The 22,163-nt window shown below is 39.9% G+C and overlaps 1 protein-coding gene across 10 annotated transcripts in view; it reads right to left on the reverse strand.

Moving 5' to 3' along the window:
* nlgn1 (neuroligin 1) overlaps nucleotides 1-22,163 on the reverse strand; it is a 410,233-nt gene that overhangs the window by 132,240 nt on the left and 255,830 nt on the right. The gene's annotated exons all lie outside the window — the stretch shown is intronic.

Here is a 22,163-nt window from a genome sequence, read left to right on the forward strand (position 1 = left end):
AGGTATTTTTTGGCTATTGGTTTTTTCTTTTTTGAAATTGCTGAAGCTTTGAACGTCGGCTCAGAAAGAGCAAAGTTTAACAGACTGAATCTGTAGCTTTGTGACAATAGAAACAGAAAATATATCAAAGAGCTGTTTCGCAGTCTCTCATCACCACTTCCACTTGGCCACAAGAAATGACAGATGTTGAATGTTCCAATCCAGATTGATGTGGGTGCTTTCAAATGAATTGCTGATGATGAAATGTAAAGTTTTCATGTACAATGTTACTAAATTGAATTGGGATACAATTTGGGAAACTGAATTGTATGGCTTATTGTGCTTAACATGAAGATTCAGCAATAATGTCAATGACTATACAACAGATCCAATATCTCTGTGGCAATATGCAGCTAATGAATAGTGTTAGCCTCGACCTGGAAGGCATAGCTTAACAGAAGGAAATGGGACTCTTTGAACATTTCTTAAAGGGACGGTATCTATTCAAACTATTGCTGGGAATCCATTTGGGAAGACAATCATAGAGTCTTCTACAAAACACTGATGCAACAAATGTTTAGCACATCGCAAGTTGAGGGTTTCCCTTGTGATTGTAAGACAGGGATGGGATGGGGGGGGGGGAGAGAAAGATGGAGGTGGAATAAAGATGGTAATATTTGCCAGATGGTCATATTCTCACCCGAGACACCACCTCCATCATGAATCCACAGGAGACACATTCCTGCGTTCATTCCACCACTCTCATCATTCAGTGACCAGAAATCTGCTATTCTCTGAGATCTTGTGTTAGGGCTTCACACTGGTAAATTGTAACTTATTACACATCTTGTTAAATTAACAGAGTAAATGTCCACAACCAAGCACAAGAACAAACAATTTTACCACACAAACAAAAATGAGTTTCACTGTCAGAACTGATGTGGGTCACCTGCGCAGTTCCATGTTATAGTGCGTTTCCTTATGCATTACATTCTCTAGGCCTATAGGTTAACATCATAGCACTTTAGATTCTGTGCGTTTCAGAAATGCTGATATATTCTTAATATCCCAGACCGCTGGGGCAGCTGAGGACGATTTGAAACTAAAAGAGAATATTGCCAATTGCTAAGTGATTGTTAGGTAAGGGGATAAAATACCACTGTCCATAAAATTAACAGGAATTCAAAGTTTCTTTATTTTCAGTTACATGTCCGTTCACCCAACAATGCAGCATATTCAGAGGAGGCTTTCAACTATAACTACAAACAGACTGTGCAGGGACTAATCATGATTACTAGAACCTGCTACAACATTCTAGATAAACAGGTTCACCACATAAGGCCTGCTGGATGGAAGGAAACAGACAGATTCAAAACTAATTCTACTGATTCAATGGAATTCTAATCATATCATATCATATCATATCATATATATACAGCCGGAAACAGGCCTTTTCGGCCCTCCAAGTCCGTGCCGCCCAGTGATCCCCATACATTAACACTATCCTACACCCACTAGGGACAATTTTTTACATTTACCCAGCCAATTAACCTACATACCTGTACGTCTTTGGAGTGTGGGAGGAAACCGAAGATCTCGGAGAAAACCCACGCAGGTCACGGGGAGAACGTACAAACTCCTTACAGTGCAGCACCCGTAGTCAGGATCGAACCTGAGTCTCCGGCGCTGCATTCGCTGTAAAGCAGCAACTCTACCGCGGCTATCTGAAAATCTTGATATTTGACTTGGAATAGGCAACACTTCACAATATTCCTAAAATGACAGAAAACAACTGTCATTAAATATCAAAACCCTATTCATAACCAATTCATAAATTAAAATATTCCAAATTTAGCAAATATTTCCACTGTTTGCAGGCATGAGCATGATGGAATATTCTACTTGCCTGGATGAATGCAACTACGAACACTTCTCTAGAACTTCAACTAAGCAAGCAAAGCAGGCTAATTGAAAGGTCCCTATCTATTGTACATGAGTTTGACTTGATTGTATTTATGTATGGTACATCTGATCTGTTTGGATTGCATGCAAAACAACGCTTTTCACTGCACCTCGACACATGTGACAATAATAAACCTGAACCTGAACCTCAACCAACCCAACAACTTAAACATTCATTCCCTTTAACGTCCACAAGATGCACCACTGCAAATCTCAATCAAATGCCCTTTAACACCAAAAAGCACCAGAGAAGGAACATGCCACTTCTAAATACCCCTGCAAACCAAAACACGGTTGGAAAGGCTCAGCATGAGTGTTTACATCTATAGAAAGAGAAAATCTAATGTTTCAGGTCAAATATCCTTCATCAGAAGAATCTTTGTCAGAAGTGTCTTCGATCTGAAATATTATTTTTCTTCCCTTTGAACAGATGGTGCCTGCCTGTTGGCTCCTTCCAGCACTTTCTGTTTTTAATTTATTATCTTGACTTGTTCATCAACCATATTTTCTTCATTGTCACTGAAAAAAATCTGGAATTAGCAGGAAGCATCATCATATGGACTACGGCGATTCAAGAAGGTACCATCTTTTCAAGGGCAATTAGGAATTGGCAAAATATATTAGGAATGGCCACTTTCCAGAAATGATCAAAAAAACATAATGTAGCAGCTAGCTTCTCGCCTATATCAATTAGCTCCCAAGCTGCCACTTACATAGACCGGGTCAGCGATAAGCGTAATGACTCAAACAATAATAACAGAGATCTTCCTTGACGTTTAATAGTTAGTCTTCTTTATTTGAAGGTGCAATAAACATATTGGCATATCGCTTGTCATCGACTGGTTATTAATTGCTAGGTAAAATTTCATATCTTCACACAGTCTATGCGATCATTACGAATTGCCAGATATAACTTCGACACGGTTTGTATTAATCTTCTTGTTAATAAAACTTACAGGCGATTACATCATGGCTGATAAATCTTTTGGCAGAGCTTCTAGCTGACCCTCTGTCAGCACCTCCCAGCTCACACACTCTGCCAGCACGTACCCAACTGCCCGTACTCTGGCTCCGCCCAGCCCCTACGTAAGCATTGCATTAACTCTATAGTGTCCAAACTACAGAATACAAGGTAATGATATCAATAAGCAAAAATAACTAATAACTGCAAAATGGCTCCTACGCATAATATTTACAGAGAGTCAGTCATACAACACGGAAACAGACCCATCGGCCCAACCTGCCTATGCTTACCAAGATGCTCCAACTGCGCTAATCCCTCCTGCCTGCATTTGGCCCATAAACCTTTCATATCCACGTAGCTGTCCAAATATTTTCTAAATGTTGTTACTGTACCTGCCTCAACTTCCTCCTCTGGCAGCTCCCACCACCCTCTGCATGAAGATGACCTCTATTGGCATTTAACTGACAAACCAGCAAAGACAAGCATTTACCCTTGGCCAATTTATTCCTACTTTATACTGCACCACACTATACAGTATAATAAATATACTCCTTCAAATAAAAAATGAAACATTCCTATTACAAAATTATCTTTATGTTAAAAATAAGCATTTTTATCAAAATGATTAAAACTGGGATGAACCTAATTTTCACTCTTGTTCTGCTGTTGATGAATCCTTTTGTGATATCTTAATATTTGAGTTTAAAATATTTTCTGTTCAACTACCTGAGAGGAATAGATGTGCAGGCCCAGAGATGCACAGATATATTGCAACAAACCCTTGCATTTTATAGCTGTTCCATAAAAATGTAGTTTTAGGAATGAAGCATCGATAAAAAAACGTAATTGTCTGTCAGTATTCCTTTTGTGGCAAGGACTTTGTTTATCAGAGCTGAGTTCTCATTATCATTTCAATTCTCCAGGCCCTCTTCCATCTCTGAGGTGGCTGGTTAATTAGCATGGTCTGGCACTAGCAGGACAGCATTTTCCTTTTGATGAGTCTAATAGGCTATTGATTTTCCAACTTCAAAGAAATCAGGTTTATTTTTAACATTCAATCATGATATTAGTTGTCTATTATCCAATTCTCAGGACTGACAGAACGATGACACCTCCCTCACTGCCGGTGCCAGCAAATCAACAATCAAATTATCTAATTGATTGTAATTATCTAGTTTATGCCCCTAAAGCAGATTATGATTAATTCCACTTTACTGTAATACCTATAATTTCAATAAATTAGTTTCCTCAACCAGTACCAAATTTCTATTAAATTAAGCATGTAATTGAAAATCTATAATAGATTTTTATATTTTGCCTTTATTATTTGGTCATGAAAACATGACCAATAATTAAGACAAAATATATAGTCCTCAGAAGACTAAGGAAATTCAGCATGTCTCCAATAACATGAATTTCTACAGATGCACCAGAGAAACTTTCTATTGGATGCATCACAGCTTTGTATGGCAACTGCTCTGTCCAATACCGCAAGATACTGCGGAGTTTGGATACATCCAGTAAAGCATGCAAACCAGCCTTCCCCCCCATCAAATTCACCTATGCCACACTGCCTCAGGAAGACATTATCAATGACCACTCACACCCCAAGGGGCAGAACATACAAATGCCTGAAAGGATGGACCACCAGGGTGAAGAAAGGATTCTGCCCTGCTGTTATCAGACTTTTGAATGGACCACTCATAAACTAAAGATGTATTTCGGATCTGAAGAATGGTCTCGACCCAAAACGTCACCTATTCCTTTATTCCAGAGATGCTGCCTGACCCACTGAGTTACTTCAGCTTTTTGCGTCTTTGGTTGAAACCAGCATCTGCAGTTCCTTCCTACACATAAGGAGAATCAATGGCCAGTCTGGGGAAGTAAACAACTACTCAATAAGATTGTGCTGCATCTCAAATGTCTTGGACCAATATCCTTACGGAGAGTTCATTCTAACTTGGCGGCAAAAAGAATTTCAGCACATGGGAACCGGAAAGGGGAACAAGTTGCCTAAGTTTTAGCAGTGTTGGACAGTGCTGGAAATTGTAGATTAGAGAAGACCAAGAATGATTACAATACAAAAATAAGTTTAGCATTAATATATGTGATATAGTCAGTACTAAATCTGGTGATGAAAATGAGACAAATCAAGTGGCTCAAGTGTCAATGTGAGAACACTTGGATGAGAGTGATAATTGCACCATAACGATTTAAATTAGTAATGAAGAAGGGCATTTAAAATAGAACTTCTAAATTCAAAGAGGCAATGGGATGAGAGACGATCAAGTCAAGGGGAGAATGGAAACAAAAAGATTGACAGGAAAAGCTGCAGTGGAAGAGTGGATGATCTTTAGGGAGCAGATGTTTCAGGTACAAGAGGAACGACGCACAGCTTGTGAATAATCTTATCCAACCTGAGAAAATGCTTAAAAAAGAGGAGAGAATCTGTGGAAAAAGGGCAGTGTCCAAATCACTATTCAAAATCAAAAGCCATGCAAAGAACGTTAGTTTCAATGATGCCATTTGATATTATGTTGGCTTAATTGGAAAATAGGGATTTTTTGTGTTTTGTAACACATGCACACCTTGCAAACATCCTTTTACACTAATTTATCAAAAAATATACAAACAACACAATTTAGGAATATCGCTAGATGTTAAAATTCGGAGAGAAGCTGCAGCAGGAACACATGCATTTTCCAATAGGGATTTCCTAATGAGTTAGGTACAGTATCTTGGACCACTGCACCCTCTGACGTAGATTATTACAAGCTTCCGTATGAGAACTTACAGAAACTGGTCACTTGTCAAAATGTCAACATACCCTTCGTCTTGACGTTACTTCAGCATATTTTCAAGTAGATTATTGGCAGCGCTCAAATCCTTTAATACTAGTTAGCTGCTTCAGTGGAGTACAGCCTTGACCTCAATTGACAAGTAATTGTATCTATCTGTGGTGACTGGAGGTTACAAGCAATGTTTATAATGGACATCAATTTATATCTAATGGCACAGAATGTTTTTCTTAGGAAAATACCTGGTTAAAGGTTATCTGTCTGATACAACAAAATGAACATGATTCAGTGATAGTTTTTGTCATTAGCGTTTCCAGAATGTTCATGGTACCTGCCTTTAAAAGATTATTTCAATAATACTTTGAAGTAGGTCCATTAAATAACATTCAAAGTTAGTTGAAATCTACAATTTTCATGTTGAAAATGTAGAGGACTGCAAATGTTATTGAAATAGTTGAACATTTTCTGGTGAAAGAAATGCAAGTTAGTGTAACTTGCTCAGTCTAAAATAAATTAATGTTATCTATGAATTATATTTAAAACAAATTAGTATTGATTATCTAGCAGCCATGATATTACATTAAATTATATGTATACATGTGGTGGCTTTACATTGTGTGGAATCAGGTATTCAAACATAATGTTAGAATTTGGACTTTTCAGGTCTAAGTCTTAAATAATTTAGCATGTGGATTTTTCCCTTAAACCATGACATACATTCCACCACTCTTTGCCAAGTTCACATCGTGAGGTGAAGTACACTGTAAATTTAATCCACAGCTAATTCTAGGAATATACATTTGCCTTCATCGTTCAGGAAGTCATGTTGCAGCTTTATCGGGTTTTGGTTGGGCCACATTTGCAGCATTGTGTGCAGCTCTGGTTCCTCCATTAAATAAAGGATGTGGAGGCTTTGGAGAAGGTGCAGAAGAAGTTTATCAGAATGTGGTCTGAATTAGAGAGTATTAACTATAAGGAGAGATTGGACAAACTTGGATTATTTTCACTGGAGTGTTGGAGATTGAGTGGAGCCCTAATAAAAGTATACAACATTATGAGAGGCATAGACAGGATAGAACCATTCTCTCAAAATGGAACTGTCAAAGACGAGAGGACAGAGAGAGAGAAAGCTTATAGGAGATGTGCAAGTTTTTTTACACAGAGAATGATGGGTGCCTGAAACACCCTGCTTGGGGTGGTGTTGGAAGCAGGTATGATAGTGGCATTTAAGGCTTTTAGATAAGCATATGACTATGAATGGAGGGATAGTGATCACATGCATGCAGAGATTAGCTTAATTTGACATCATGTTTGGCACAGACATTGTGGGCTGAAGGATCTGTTCCTGCGCTGTATGGTTCTATGCTTTATGTTTTAATCTGCCTAAAAAATGTTGTATTTTTGTGTGCAATGTGATTCACTTAAAGAAAAAAACATAGGCTTATTATACAGTTCACAAGGATACTGATTTTCTTTTTGGGTTCTCCTCTTTGGTGATTTATTAAAAAACAGGAGCATCTACACATGCATGGAGACAGCGCTGAAGTAACTCAGCGGGTCAGACAGCATCTCTGGAGAACATGAAAGAAGGGTGATGACCTGAAACGTCACCTGTTCATGTAAAACAAAAATTGACAACCAACTTAATATTTAAAAGTTATATATGCATGAAAAGATTGATGAATATTCACAATATTTATAGGCTTCTTAATATGCCCTGTTTGATTTTTTTAGCAAATGAATGGTATTTGCTGTTTATTTTGATCAAAGTGACTCCAGCCACTTTGTGGGTTTTTTTTGTAAACCAGCATCTATCTATGTCTCCACCTACACATGCATAGTGGGCAACACACGTTTTTAGACACTTCTTCTGAATTTTTTGCTCTTACTCATAATCCCAGATACAAATAAACAGAATTGGTTTAATTTTCCCGAATCTCAAAATATTCTATAAAATGAACAAGCAGTCCAAAAACTGAAATTTATCAGCTTATTTATCATAGGTTAATTTTCAGTTTCCTGTAACGGATGTTGTCAATATGGATAAGATTCCAAAATGTTGGCATCTGTTATACAAAACTAAATGAAGGAAGATTTTAAAGATCATTACTTTTTAAAAATGAGATGAACGAATGATTAAAAATCCTGAAAAGAGAGAACAGTGGGTAGGAATAGACTCTATCCAGCAGTGGAGAGGCCAGGAATGAGAACAAATGTTATTCAGATTAAATGTAAGTAAGCCCAAAGGGCATTTGCAGCTATAAGTGTGGTTATAATGATAAAACAAAGACCAAAGCAAAGACCATAACTATGAATAGGTTATTTAGCTTGCTGAAGGAGAGGACAAATTAAGAGACACAACATCTTAAGAGTGTTCAGGATAAGATCAGGAAATGTCAGCAAAACACAGACAGTTATAATCATACTCTCTTGAAAAAATTGCTACTTGCTAGAATAAGAATAAAGTATAACAAATGATATTCACAAGCTATTTTCATATTCTTATTACTTTGCCAAAGGGAATTGTGGTCCCAATATCTTTTTGTTTTATGATGCAGTGAAAAATAATTCTGACAACCAACTTAATATTTAAAAGTTATATATGCATGGAAAGATTGATGAATACTCACAATATTTATAGGCTTCTTAATATGCCCTGGGTTTTTTTCAGCAAATGAATGACATTTGCTGTTTAATTTGGTCACAGATGCATACAGACTTGAAACAGCTTTCTGGGCAACAACATAAGGTGCTTCGAGATATCGTAGAGGATGGTATCCTCTATAGGAAATCTGAGACCTGTGTTGAACATAGGAAGCAAAACAGTGCCTCTTCAACCAACCAAAATTAAATATATTTACATGGGCATGCTGGCATAAATTTTCGCAGGAATGATTTGTCTGAAGGGAGGGAGGAGATGTGATCACTCTCGCACTGTTTTGTTGAAAGTAGGTGTCACATCAAGAATCCTGTCTGATTGATGCACATGGCTCTGTGTCAGATTTCTGATGGGGGATTGTGCATCTCAGATTGTTAGCTGGACCAGCAGTTGAAAGGAGATAATGAATGCTGCCTAGAAATAGTAAATGCTTCTCCAGTGCTTCTTGTGGACCAGGAAGAGCATTAAGAATTTAGCAATCATTGATTTTTTTTAAAACTGCAGATGGTGTAAATTTGAAATGAAAATAGAAAGTGTTGGAAGCATTCATCAAGACATGCAGCCTCTGTGGAAAGAGAAACTGAGTTAACATTTCAGGTTTATAAGTTCTGAAACATTAACTTGTTTTTTTTCTGCAGGTGTTAGCTGAACTGCTGAAGGATTCTAGCACTTTCTATTTTATTTAGAAAGAACATATCATCTGCTGCCTTCTATTTATTCATCTGGAGATTAAATCTGGCACCCTCGCTCAGAACACTCAGTTTTGCTTTGCTGATCTGAACACTAAACTGTGGTTTCCTTTTTCCATTAATCAAAGCTGCAAATTACATTTATTTAGAAAAATCTTAGGTACTTACTTCTATTCATCTGGTAATACATTCCTTATTTTATATACCAGAATTTGTTTCATAGAAACAACATATTCCCACTAATTCGTTTGCCTTATTAGTAAGAATTATCTGTTTACTTCTCTTAGAAGATTCTTTATTTTCAATTAGACAATAGACAATAGACAATAGGTGCAGGAGGAGATTATTCGGCCCTTCGAGCCAGCACCGCCATTCAATGTGATCATGGCTGATCATTCTCAATCAGTACCCCGTTCCTGCCTTCTCCCCATACCCCCTGACTCTGCTATCCTTAAGAGCTCTATCTAGCTCTCTCTTGAATGCATTCAGAGAATTGGCCTCCACTGCCTTCTGACGCAGAGAATTCCACAGATTCACAACTCTCTGACTGAAAAAGCTTTTCCTCATCTCAGTTCTAAATGGCCTACCCCTTATTCTTAAACTGTGGCCCCTTGTTCTGGACTCCCCCAACATTGGGAACATGTTTCCTGCCTCTAACGTGTCCAACCCCTTAATAATCTTATAAGTTTCGATATATGCGGGACTATCAAATGTTGAAAGACTGGAGCCTAGTCGCTCCAGTCTTTCAACATATGATAGTCCCGCCATTCCGGGAATTAACCTAGTAAACCTACGCTGCACGCCCTCAATAACAAGAATATCCTTCCTCAAATTTGGAGACCAAAACTGCACAAAGTACTCCAGGTGCGGTCTCACTAGGGCCCTATACAACTGCAGAAGGACCTCTATGCTCCTATACTCAACTCCTCTTGTTATGAAGGCCAACATTCCATTGGCTTTCTTCACTGCCTGCTGTACCTGCAAGCTTCCTTTCAGTGACTGATGCACTAGGACACCCAGATCTCGTTGTACATCCCCTGTTCCTAACTTGACACCATTCAGATAATACTCTGCCTTCCTATTCTTACCACCAAAGTGGATAACCTCACACTTATCCACATTAAACTGCATCTGCCATGCATCCGCCCACTCACACAACCTGTCCAAGTCACCCTGCAACCTCATAGCATCTTCCTCACAGTTCACACTACCATCCAGCTTTGTATCATCTGCAAATTTGCTAATGGTACTTTTAATCCCTTCATCCAAGTCATTAATGTATATTGTAAATAGCTGTGGTCCCAGCACCGAGCCTTGCGGTACCCCACTAGTTACTGCCTGCCATTCTGAAAGGGACCCACTTATCCCCACTCTTTGCTTTCTGTCTGTCAACCAATTTTCTATCCATGTCAGTACCCTACCTCCAATACCATGTGCTCTAATTTTGCCCACTAATCTCCTATGTGGAACCTTGTCAAAGGCTTTCTGAAAGTCAAGGTACACCACATCCACCGGCTCTCCCCTGTCCACATCCACCGGCTCTCCCCTGTTTATTTTAATTATTTTACTTCCTTTTACACTGACAAGTAGTTAGTAGCATTTTTAAAAGATGTCAAACATGTTCACAAGGGTTTCATATGGCTTTTTGACACATTGCATTATTATCTATAAGACTGTCAGTTCACAAAAAAGCCACATTCCCAAACATAAGATAAAGTGGTGTAAATATTGCTGATCCACGAATACTGCAATTATAAACAGAGTTACAAGATTTCAACGAGGCCATTTATTCTTGCAGTGAGGATGCTGATTACTGATCGCACTGCCATGTGTCTGGTTAAATCCATATTTCCATTCCCAGCTGAGTGGTAAACAAGAGCACATTACCAAAACAATATCCCCAAACCCCAATGTGTAGGAAGGGACTGCAGTTGCTGGTTTAAACCGAACATAAACACAAAAAGCTAGAGTAACTCAGCAGGTCAGACAGCATTTCTGGAGAAAAGGAATACGTGATGTTTCGGGTCGTGACCCAAATGTCAATAATCATTGAGACACAGATCTAGCCACTTTGTTTCCACACATGTACATGCGTGTGTGCTCTGGAATTTATTTTCACCAAAATGGCCACATATTCATTTCCTCGATGACACAAGAGAAACCTCGAGAAGAACCATCTGATCCTGCATTTGCCTATCTTAAATCAATTTACTTGCTCTATTACTTTTAGGTCCTGCAGTTACTTCGTTTTAAACACCTTTGTATCACTGAAGGAAGGAGATAAAATAGTGTTAGCAGTGTAATGGAAACTAACATGGATGCAAGTCCTTATTTGACTATTTTTCAATTTTCTTGTCATGTTGCCTATCCACGTCCACCAGAGATGCTACCTAACCCGCTGTTACACAAGCACTTCGTGATCAATACTTTTTTCTTACATATATTAATAATCCTTTTGTTTGATATTTTATATTATCCTTTTGCACCTTACGTTCTTTATTTTAGATTTTTATCTATGCCAGAGCACATTTCTTTGCTTGTCTGTAAGCCTCTTCTTTTACCACACTATCCTTTTTATTCACCATTGTTGCATAATGGCAATTCCTTTTACACAGCACCACCTTTGTTCTCATATCTACTTCATATCTACATTGGTCTCGTCTCAATATTTTCTTCTTATTTGCTTCATCGAATTGTTTCTGTGGCCTGATTACGTTCTAAACATTATTTCGATTTTTTAGATTTGGAGATACAGCGCGGAAACAGGCCCTTCGGCCCACCGAGCCCGCCGCCCAGCGATCCCCGCAAACTAACACTATCCTACACCCACTAGGGACAATTTCTTTACATTTTACCCAGTCAATTAACCTACAAACCTGCACGTCTTTGGAGTGTGGGAGGAAACCGAAGATCTCGGAGAAAACCCACGCAGGTCACGGGGAGAACGTACAAACTCCGTACAGACGACGCCCGTAGTCAGGATCGAACCTGAGTCTCCGGCGCTGTATTCGCTGTAAGGCAGCAACTCTACCGTTGCGCCACCGTGCCGCCCTTATCCCTTATTATTCCCTTATCATGTATCTGTACACTGCGAATGATTCAAATGTAATCATGTAATGTCTTTCAGCTGGCTAGTGAGCATGCAAAGAGCTTTTCACTGTACCTCAGTACACATGACAATAAACTAAACTGAACTGAGTTATACTTATATACTTAGAATTGTTTCTGTGGCCTGATTACGTTCTAAACATAATTTAGATTTTTTAGATTTAGAGATACAGCGCGGAAACAGGCCCTTCGGCCCACCGAGTCCGTGCCGCCCAGCGATCCCCGCACACTAACATTGAAGCAATTTTGCCCTATGTTTTGGGCCTTGATTGGATTCAAACTTTTTATACTAAAGAATGAAGAATCAATAAAAAAAAGTTAAAGTTCAAAATATTCTGTTGTCATTCTTGACTTGGGTACTGGTAGTCTGATGATTTAAGGTTAATGTCTATGATTAACTTTCAGCTGGGTAACACATCATACATAATTATTGTCTTTGGGCAAGTGCATGAAGTGGAATTAGTGCTCTAAGTGCACTTTGATATTTAGATATAATCAATCTTCATAATTTCTGTAATATGCTTTTAAACATAAAAACGTCATACCACTTAAAGTTCTTCCAAAAATGATCCCTAACCTCGGCCTGAACACATTAACCATTGGATTAAATGATCGATATGCCGAATGGAGTTGTAAGATCTGATGTACTTTTGTATAATGCTTCTCAAAAATGGAATTCCTCAAATCACTTAATAGGAAGAGGGATGAATAATGAGCAAACAATAAATGATAAGGTTAGACCAAAAGCATGAATAAGTAGGCTTTCAGGAGATTTCTGAAAATTGGAAGAGTGGCTACAAGCAAAGTGGTTTTGAAAATTATTTGAAAAGAGCAGTTAAACAGTGACTAAAAACAGCCTCCAATGCAAGATGTACATGCAAGAAAGAAGCTGGAGAACATTGGCCAAATGAGGTAGTTTGCGGTTGTGAATGGATTTGAAAACAAAGTCAAAGAACTCATTTGATTCACTTTGGGGGCTGGAAAAGTGCAAGGATGACTTATATGCGAAAGATTATTTACGATATGAAATTTACACATCAGTCACCTTCACCTTCAAGGAAAGTGCGTTTTCCAGCTTTGATATAATGAAAGATTATGTGCAGAAATGCTCCTTCAAATAGTATCTTCAAACAGTATCTCTCAGATATTATTTACCGTTGTAATGAAGTGTCTTTGATATGAAACATTAATTTTGTTTTCTTTCCACAGATGTTGGCTGACCTGCTGATTGTTTTCTGCTTTTATTTCAAGCAGTTGCAATTTTTTTCCATTACCTGCAAATGTTTTTGCTTCCTTCACACAAGGCAAGTGTGCAAAAGTGGAAAAAAAGGACTACTCATCAGTTTCCTGCTGAGTTTAGGGTGTGGGGACCCGGTAATGGTCACGTTTTACAAGGTTTTGGACTGAAACATAGAAGCATAGAAAATAGGTGCAGGTGAAGGCCATTTGGCCCTTCGAGCCAGCACTGCCATTCATTGTGATCATGGTTGGTCATCCACAATTAGTAACCTGTGCCTGCCTTCTCCATATATCCCTTGATTCCACTAGCCCCTAGAGCTCTATCTAACTCTCTTTTAAATTAATCCAGTGAATTAGCCTCCACTGCCTTCTGTGGCAGAGAATTCCACAAATTCACAACACTCTGGGTGAAAAAGTTTCTGCTCACCTCAGTTTTAAATGGTCTCCCCTTTATTCTTAGACTGTGTCCCCTGGTTCTGGACTCCCCCAACACTGGGAACATTTTTCCTGCATCTAACTTGTCTAGTCTTTTTATAATTTTATACATCTCTATAACATCCTCTCTCATCCTTCTAAACTCCAGGAAATACAAGCCCAGTCTTTCTAATCTTTCCTCATATGACAGTCCTTCCATCCCAGGGATTAACCTCGTGAACCTACACTGCACTGTCTCAATAGCAAGGACGTTCTTCCTCAAATTTGGAGACCAAAACTGCACACACTACTCCAGATTTATTTGCTCCTGTACTCAAATCCTCTCGTTATGAAGGCCAACATGCCATTAGCTTTCTTCACTGCCTGCTGTACCTGCACGCTTACTTTCAATGACTGGTGTACAAGGACACCAAGGTCTTGTTGCACTTCCCCTTTACCTAATCTGACACCATTGAGATAATAATCTGCCTCCTTATTTTTGCCGCCAAAGTGGATAACCTCACAATTATCTATATTATACTGCATCTGCCACGCATCTGCCCACTCACTCAACCTGTCCAAGTCACCCTGCTACCTCCTAACATCCTCTTCACAGTTCACACTGCCACCCAGCTTTGTGTCATCCGCAAACGTGCTAGTGTCACTTCTAATTCCATCATCCAAACCATTAATATATGTTGAAATATCGACATACTCCATTTGCCTCCACAGATGCTGCTTAACCTGCTGAGTTTTTTTTCCAGTGTTCTGTCTTTGATCCCTTTTGACATTGACAGGATATATATGTTGACTGAGATGTCCACAACCAGGGGTCATATCTTCAACATTTATAAATGGCCATCCAGCACTGAGAAGAGGATAAATGTCTTCACTCAGAGGGTGGTGAACCTTTGGAATTCTCAGAGCTGGAAGATTCAGTCGCTCAGCGTTTTCAAGAGAGAAATCAACTACAGTTAAACATTAAAGGAACCAAGACCTATGGGGTGGCGGCACGGTGGCGCAGCGGTAGTGTTGCTGCCTTACAGCGAATGCATCGCCGGAGACTCAGGTTCGACCCTGACTACGGGTGGTGTACTGTAAGGAGTTTGTACGTTCTCCCCGTGACCTACGTGGGTTGTCTCCGAGATCTTCGGTTTCCTCCCACACTCCAAAGACGTACAGGTTTGTAGGTTAATTGGTGTTGATTGGCTCGGCAAATGTAAAAATTGTCCCTAGTGGGTGTAGGATAGTGTTAATGTGCGGGGATCGCTGGTCGGCGCGGACCCGGTGGGCCAAAGGGCCTGTTTCTGCACTGTATCTCTAAATCTAAAACAGATACAAAGGGCTGAATAGCTTCTTCTTGCCTCTGTTTCTCCAACCCTTGATTTTGTGATAATCTTTTTAACTTTTCAGTTCTTATTATACTTGGCATCTATCTGAAATTTCACAATGGTGTCAGTGTTCCCCTGTAAGCTTTCTCTTTACCATAAGCGGGGGTGAGAAAATTCATTGCATTCTGTCCAATGTATTTTGCTACTCAGTTGACCATATTTTTCACAATTATCAGAAAATCAGGTTGACAGTTTTATAATATAGGTCTTCTTCTTCTTCTTAAGCCCTTGGCTCCTCTAGGGAGCATAGGCCATTGACAAATGTCCTCCACCTCACTCGGGAGTTCTTTCGAGATCTCCCCAGTTGAGCCCACTCCCAGACATTTCTGCCTGGCCACCTCTTTTCCTTTTATAATATAGGTAATGGCGCAAAATTACCAAAGTTGATTTATAAAATGGATGCATCACAGCTTGGTTTTACAACTGTTCTGTCCAGGACTGCAAGAAATTGCAGAGGGTTGTGAATGCAAAGTACATCATGCAAAGCAGCCTCCCCTCATCGACTCCGACTACATTTCATGCTGCCTCAGGAAAGCAGCCAACATAATCAAGGACCACTCACACCCCAGTTGTTCCCTCTTCTCCTGTCTCCAGTCAGGCAGAAGATACAAAAGCATGAGCTTGACAGCTTCTTCCATGATGCTATCAGACTCTTGAATGGACTTATCACAAGTTAAGGATGTAATCTGGATTTCCTAATCTGCCTCGTTGTGGCCCTTGCACTCTTATCACATGCACTTACTCGGTAACTGTAACACTGTATTCTGCAGTCTGTTTTCTTTCTCTTTGAACTACCTATTGTACTCATGTAGTGTTTTGATTGTAATCATGCATGGATATTTGTATCTAGAAAACATGCAAGCAACGTTTATCTTGTATCTTGGTACGTGACAATAATAAACCAATAGCCACCAACAATAGTCCAATTCTTGCTTCTGTAATTATGCAAGAATTTAAATGCTGACCATCCCAGTCACAAACACCGGCATTATTAACCAGTGTGATGTGGCTCACTGCTTCCTGGCACCAATGGATATTATGTTATTTCAGGGACTGTCAGGATATGTCAAACAATGCCGGTTGGTCTTGAGAAATCCATTATTATCCGAGTGTAGTGCTCAGCAACAGATTTAGGTCAGCAAATGTTCACGAGAAAAAATGCTGTTCCAGAGCCATATGAAACACAAGCCCTGTGAACTGACCTTGAATAGCTGCCACCCAAAACAAACAAGATGACAGGGAATAAACAGAGCTGCAATGGAAACATTCAGGGAAAGTGATATTCTCTCCAGGAGCAACTCCTTTGTCCTCCATCCTTGAAAACTTGAATGTCAGAAGTAATTTGGATTAAACCTCCGTGACAAATATGATGCTGTGGGAGGGATGGGGTAAAATGCATGAAACAGAAATAAAGCTTTCATCCCCTCTCCCAGTCCCCTGCTAATTGGAGTTCAGTTAGAGATTACATGTGCATATCCAAAACACTCTAATAGCAAAAGTGGAAGAGGGAAGTTACACACTGGTAAACAGAAGGTGATCATATAAATACAACTGTAATAAATTCCAGTGGAATTTAATCCAACTGTTTCTTGTTTGTTTTCTCAGTAACCATGCCTTCTTCACCTCGAGGCAGATGGAACTATATTAAAAACTATATAAAGATAAATCAATTGTAACACCACTCAGCTGCAAAGTGAGGGCAAAGTATTAATGTCAATTTACCTTGTACTTAGTATGTTATTTAGATGCCATATAAGTGATAAATGCAGGATTTTTTCCCTATTAGCATTAAAACATTTAACATTTTTGTATGATATTTTTCTGCCTACAACCCTAACTGAAGTATTGGTCTGTTTAATGTAAAGAATAATGTCAGATACACGCATTGTCCATTTTCATAGAAAAATTGCAATTTAACAGTGCCTATATTTTACTGTCTAAATAAAGATAGAGAAAAGTATTGCATTTATGTGGTGTCTTTAACAATTTCAGAATACTCCAATGTGCTTTTATCAATGGCATATTTTTGAAATGTATTGTTTGTAAAGTACGAAATGCAGTAGCCAATTTGCACATAGAAAACTCTCATAAATACAACATTGCGATGATCTGCAATGCTCCTTTTAGAGATATTGATAGAAGGTTAGATATTAAGCACATTTCTTTAACACAATCTTATTCTTAGGAATAGTGTTGAACTTTTATTTGAGAAAGCAGAGAGGGATACTTTTTAGTGTCTTCTCTGAAAGGTGGCATGTCAGCAGGTTTAGTTTATTATTATCATGGGTACTGAGGTACAGTGAAAAGAAAAGCTTTTTGTTTGCATGCTACCAGTCAAAGAAAAGACTATACATGAATACAATCAAGCTGCCACCGTGCACAGGTAAAAGATAAAAGGTACAACATTTAGTGCAAGATATAACATTGAAGTCAATAGACAATAGACAATAGACAATAGGTGCAGGAGTAGGCCATTCAGCCCTTCGAGCCAGCACCGCCATTCAATGCGATCATGGCTGATCACTCTCAATCAGTACCCCGTTCCTGCCTTCTCCCCATACCCCCTCACTCCGCTATCCTTAAGAGCTCTATCCAGCTCTCTCTTGAAAGCATCCAACGAACTGGCCTCCACTGCCTTCTGAGGCAGAGAATTCCACACCTTCACCACCCTCTGACTGAAAAAGTTCTTCCTCATCTCCGTTCTAAATGGCCTACCCCTTATTCTCAAACTGTGGCCCCTTGTTCTGGACTCCCCCAACATTGGGAACATGTTATCTGCCTCTAATGTGTCCAATCCCCTAATTATCTTATATGTTTCAATAAGATCCCCCCTCATCCTTCTAAATTCCAGTGTATACAAGCCCAATCGCTCCAGCCTTTCAACATACGACAGTCCCGCCATTCCGGGAATTAACCTAGTGAACCTACGCTGCACGCCCTCCATAGCAAGAATATCCTTCCTCAAATTTGGAGACCAAAACTGCACACAGTACTCCAGGTGCGGTCTCACCAGGGCCCGGTACAACTGTAGAAGGACCTCTTTGCTCCTATACTCAACTCCTCTTGTTACGAAGGCCAACATTCCATTGGCTTTCTTCACTGCCTGCTGAACCTGCATGCTTCCTTTCATTGACTGATGCACTAGGACACCCAGATCTCGTTGAACTCCCCCTCCTCCTAACTTGACACCATTCAGATAATAATCTGCCTTTCTATTCTTACTTCCAAAGTGAATAACCTCACACTTACCTACATTAAACTGCATCTGCCATGTATCCGCCCACTCACACAACCTGTCCAAGTCACCCTGCAGCGTTATTGCATCTTCCTCACAATTCACACTACCCCCCAACTTAGTATCATCTGCAAATTTGCTAATGGTACTTTTAATCCCTTCGTCTAAGTCATTAATGTATATCGTAAATAGCTGGGGTCCCAGCACCGAACCTTGCGGTACCCCACTGGTCACTGCCTGCCATTCCGAAAGGGACCCATTTATCCCCACTCTTTGCTTTCTGTCTGTCAACCAATTTTCTATCCATGTCAGTACCCTACCCCCAATACCATGTGCCCTAATTTTGCCCACTAATCTCCTATGTGGGACCTTGTCGAAGGCTTTCTGAAAGTCGAGGTACACCACATCCACTGACTCTCCCTTGTCAATTTTCCTAGTTACATCCTCAAAAAATTCCAGTAGATTTGTCAAGCATGATTTCCCCTTCGTAAATCCATGCTGACTCGGAATGATCCCGTTACTGCTATCCAAATGCTCAGCAATTTCGTCTTTTATAATTGACTCCAGCATCTTCCCCACCACTGATGTCAGACTAACTGGTCTATAATTACCCGTTTTCTCTCTCCCTCCTTTCTTAAAAAGTGGGATAACATTTGCTATCCTCCAATCCACAGGAACTGATCCTGAATCTATAGAACATTGAAAAATGATCTCCAATGCTTCCACTATTTCTAGAGCCACCTCCTTAAGTACTCTGGGATGCAGACCATCAGGCCCTGGGGATTTATCAGCCTTCAGTCCCATCAGTCTACCCAAAACCATTTCCTGCCTAATGTGGATTTCCTTCAGTTCCTCCATCACCCTAGGTTCTCCGGCCCCTAGAACATTTGGGAGATTGTGTGTATCTTCCTCAGTGAAGACAGATCCAAAGTAACGGTTTAACTCGTCTGCCATTTCTTTGTTCCCCATAATAAATTCCCCTGCTTCTGTCTTCAAGGGACCCACATTTGCCTTGACTATTTTTTTCCTCTTCACGTACCTAAAAAAACTTTTGCTATCCTCCTTTATATTATTGGCTAGTTTACCCTCGTACCTCATCTTTTCTCCCCGTATTGCCTTTTTAGTTAACTTTTGTTGCTCTTTAAAAGAGTCCCAATCCTCTGTCTTCCCACTCTTCTTTGCTATGTTATACTTCCTCTCCTTAATTTTTATGCTGTCCCTGACTTCCCTCGTCAGCCACAGGTGTCTCTTACTCCCCTTAGAGTCTTTCCACCTCTTTGGAATAAATTGATCCTGCAACCTCTGCATTATTCCCAGGAATACCTGCCATTGCTGTTCTACCGTCTTCCCTGCTAGGGCCTCCTTCCAATCAATTTTGGCCAGCTCCTGCCTCATGCCTCTGTAATCCCCTTTGCTATACTGTAATACCGACACTTCCGATTTTCCCTTCTGTCTTTCCATTTGCAGAGTAAAACTTATCATGTTGTGATCACTGCCTCCTAATGGCTCTTTTACCTCTAGTCCCCTTATCAGATCAGGATCATTACACAACACTAAATCCAGAATTGCCTTCTCCCTGGTAGGCTCCAGTACAAGCTGTTCTAAGAATCCATCTCGAAGGCACTCTACAAACTCTCTTTCCTGGGGTCCATTTCCAACCTGATTTTCCCAGTCTACCTGCATGTTGAAATCTCCCATAACCACCGTAGCATTACATTTTTGACACGCCAATTTTATCTCCTGATTCAACTTGCACCCTATGTCGAGGCTACTGTTTGGGGGCCTATAGATAACTCCCATTAGGGTCTTTTTACCCTTACAATTTCTCATTTCTATCCATACTGATTCAACATCTCCTGATTCTATGTCACCCCTTGCAAGGGAATGAATATCATTCCTTACCATCAGAGCAACCCCACCCCCTCTGCCCACCTGTCTGTCTTTTCTATACGTTGTGTACCCCTGAATATTCAGTTCCCAGCCCTGGTCCTCTTGTAACCATGTCTCAGTGATCCCTACAACATCATACTTGCCCATGACTAACTGAGCCTCAAGCTCATCCACTTTATTTTTTATACTACGCGCATTTAAGTACAACACTTTAACTTCTGTATTTACCTCCTCTCTCACATCGTTCACAATTGGCCCTGCCCTTAATTTCTTTTCCGCTCTAGAACTTCTGTTCCCATTCTTCCGAGAGTCTTTTGCAATATCTCCTGTATTCCCTTTGACCTCATCTTCATATTCACAATTTGTTAACCCCTCCCCCCCCACTACTTAGTTTAAAGCCACAGTCCAATTACAGATAGTTCAAAGGTCTCCAATGAGGCAGATGGTAGTTCAGGACTGCTCTCCAGTCGTGGTAGGATGATCCCTGATAACACCTGGGAAGAATTCTGATTCTGGAGGTATGGGTTTTCAAACTTCTATACCTCTTGCCTGATGGGAAAGGGGAGTAGAGGGAGTGACCGGGGTGATACTAGTCCTTGATTATGCTGGCGGCCTTGCTGATAAGTGTAAATGGAGTCAATGGAAGGAAGGTTGGTTTGCCTGATGGTCTGGACTGCGTCCACAACTTTCTGCAATTTCTTGCCGTCTTGATGGAGCTGTTCCCAAACCAGGCTGTGATACATCCTAATAAACTGCTTTCAGTGGCACACCTGTGGAAGTTTCTGAGGGTTGTTGAGGACATGCTGAACTTCCTAAGCCTTTGAAGTAGAGGCATTAGTGTGTTTTCTTGGCCATGGCTTTGATGTGGCTGGTCCAGGACAAACTGCTAGCGATATTTATTCCTAGGAACCTGAAGCTTTCGGGCATCTCGGCTTTGGCGCCATCAATATATACTGGGATGCGAGTATCTCATCAATGTATACTGGGATGCGAGTATCTCATCAATGTATACTGGGATGCGAGTATCTCATCAATGTATACTGGGATGCGAGTACTGTGTATGTGTACTGCTTCCTCTACTGAAGTTTATCACCATATCCTTTGTCTTGCTGACATTACATTTCCTCAAATCATACTTAAAGCCAGTTTAGATTTTGGTGCTCGAGTTAATGAATTTTAACCCACATGCTTATTCAATACTACGAAGCATCTTCAGCAAAGCTTAGGCAAAAGCAAACTCCATCAAGCTTCTTGGCTCTCTCGTGCACCATTCACACCAAATGCACAGATTCTACTGTCCGGAAAGCGAACACTTTGTGTGAAATCATGTTCTTTAAAAACCATTGTTTATTGATATGTATTTAGTATAATTTATTTTTCCTTTTTTTATAATACAGGAGACATTGCAGCTTGTCTCTGTAGCCATAATTATGTTCACATTGCTATTTTGGTGTTACGTTGTAACTGTCAAATATAATTTTACTGGGCAATATAATACTGAAATGGCACTTCAAGCTGATATGATAGCACTTGGACTGAGCTAAAACACACCTAAATTACATAGTCTGCAACAGTACTTGAACCAATGTTCATCGCCCAGTGAGAAATTAGTAAAAGATTGGCAAGGCAAAAAGAATAGTGACCAGTGTTTTTTTTCTCTGAAATCCATCCTAATTCCAGGTAGCCTTTCATTTACAGTAGATGCATCTGGCAAACAATCAGTAGGAAACATGTGTTGTCATTGGTAGTTTGTTCATCAGCAGGTAGCAAATCAGATGATGTCCTTAAGGGCTTGCACCAAATTTATATGGCCAAAGGAGGGGGGGGGGGAAAAC

This window comes from Rhinoraja longicauda, chromosome 13 (assembly GCF_053455715.1).
Source record: "Rhinoraja longicauda isolate Sanriku21f chromosome 13, sRhiLon1.1, whole genome shotgun sequence".
NCBI classification, from domain to species: Eukaryota; Metazoa; Chordata; class Chondrichthyes; order Rajiformes; family Arhynchobatidae; genus Rhinoraja; species Rhinoraja longicauda.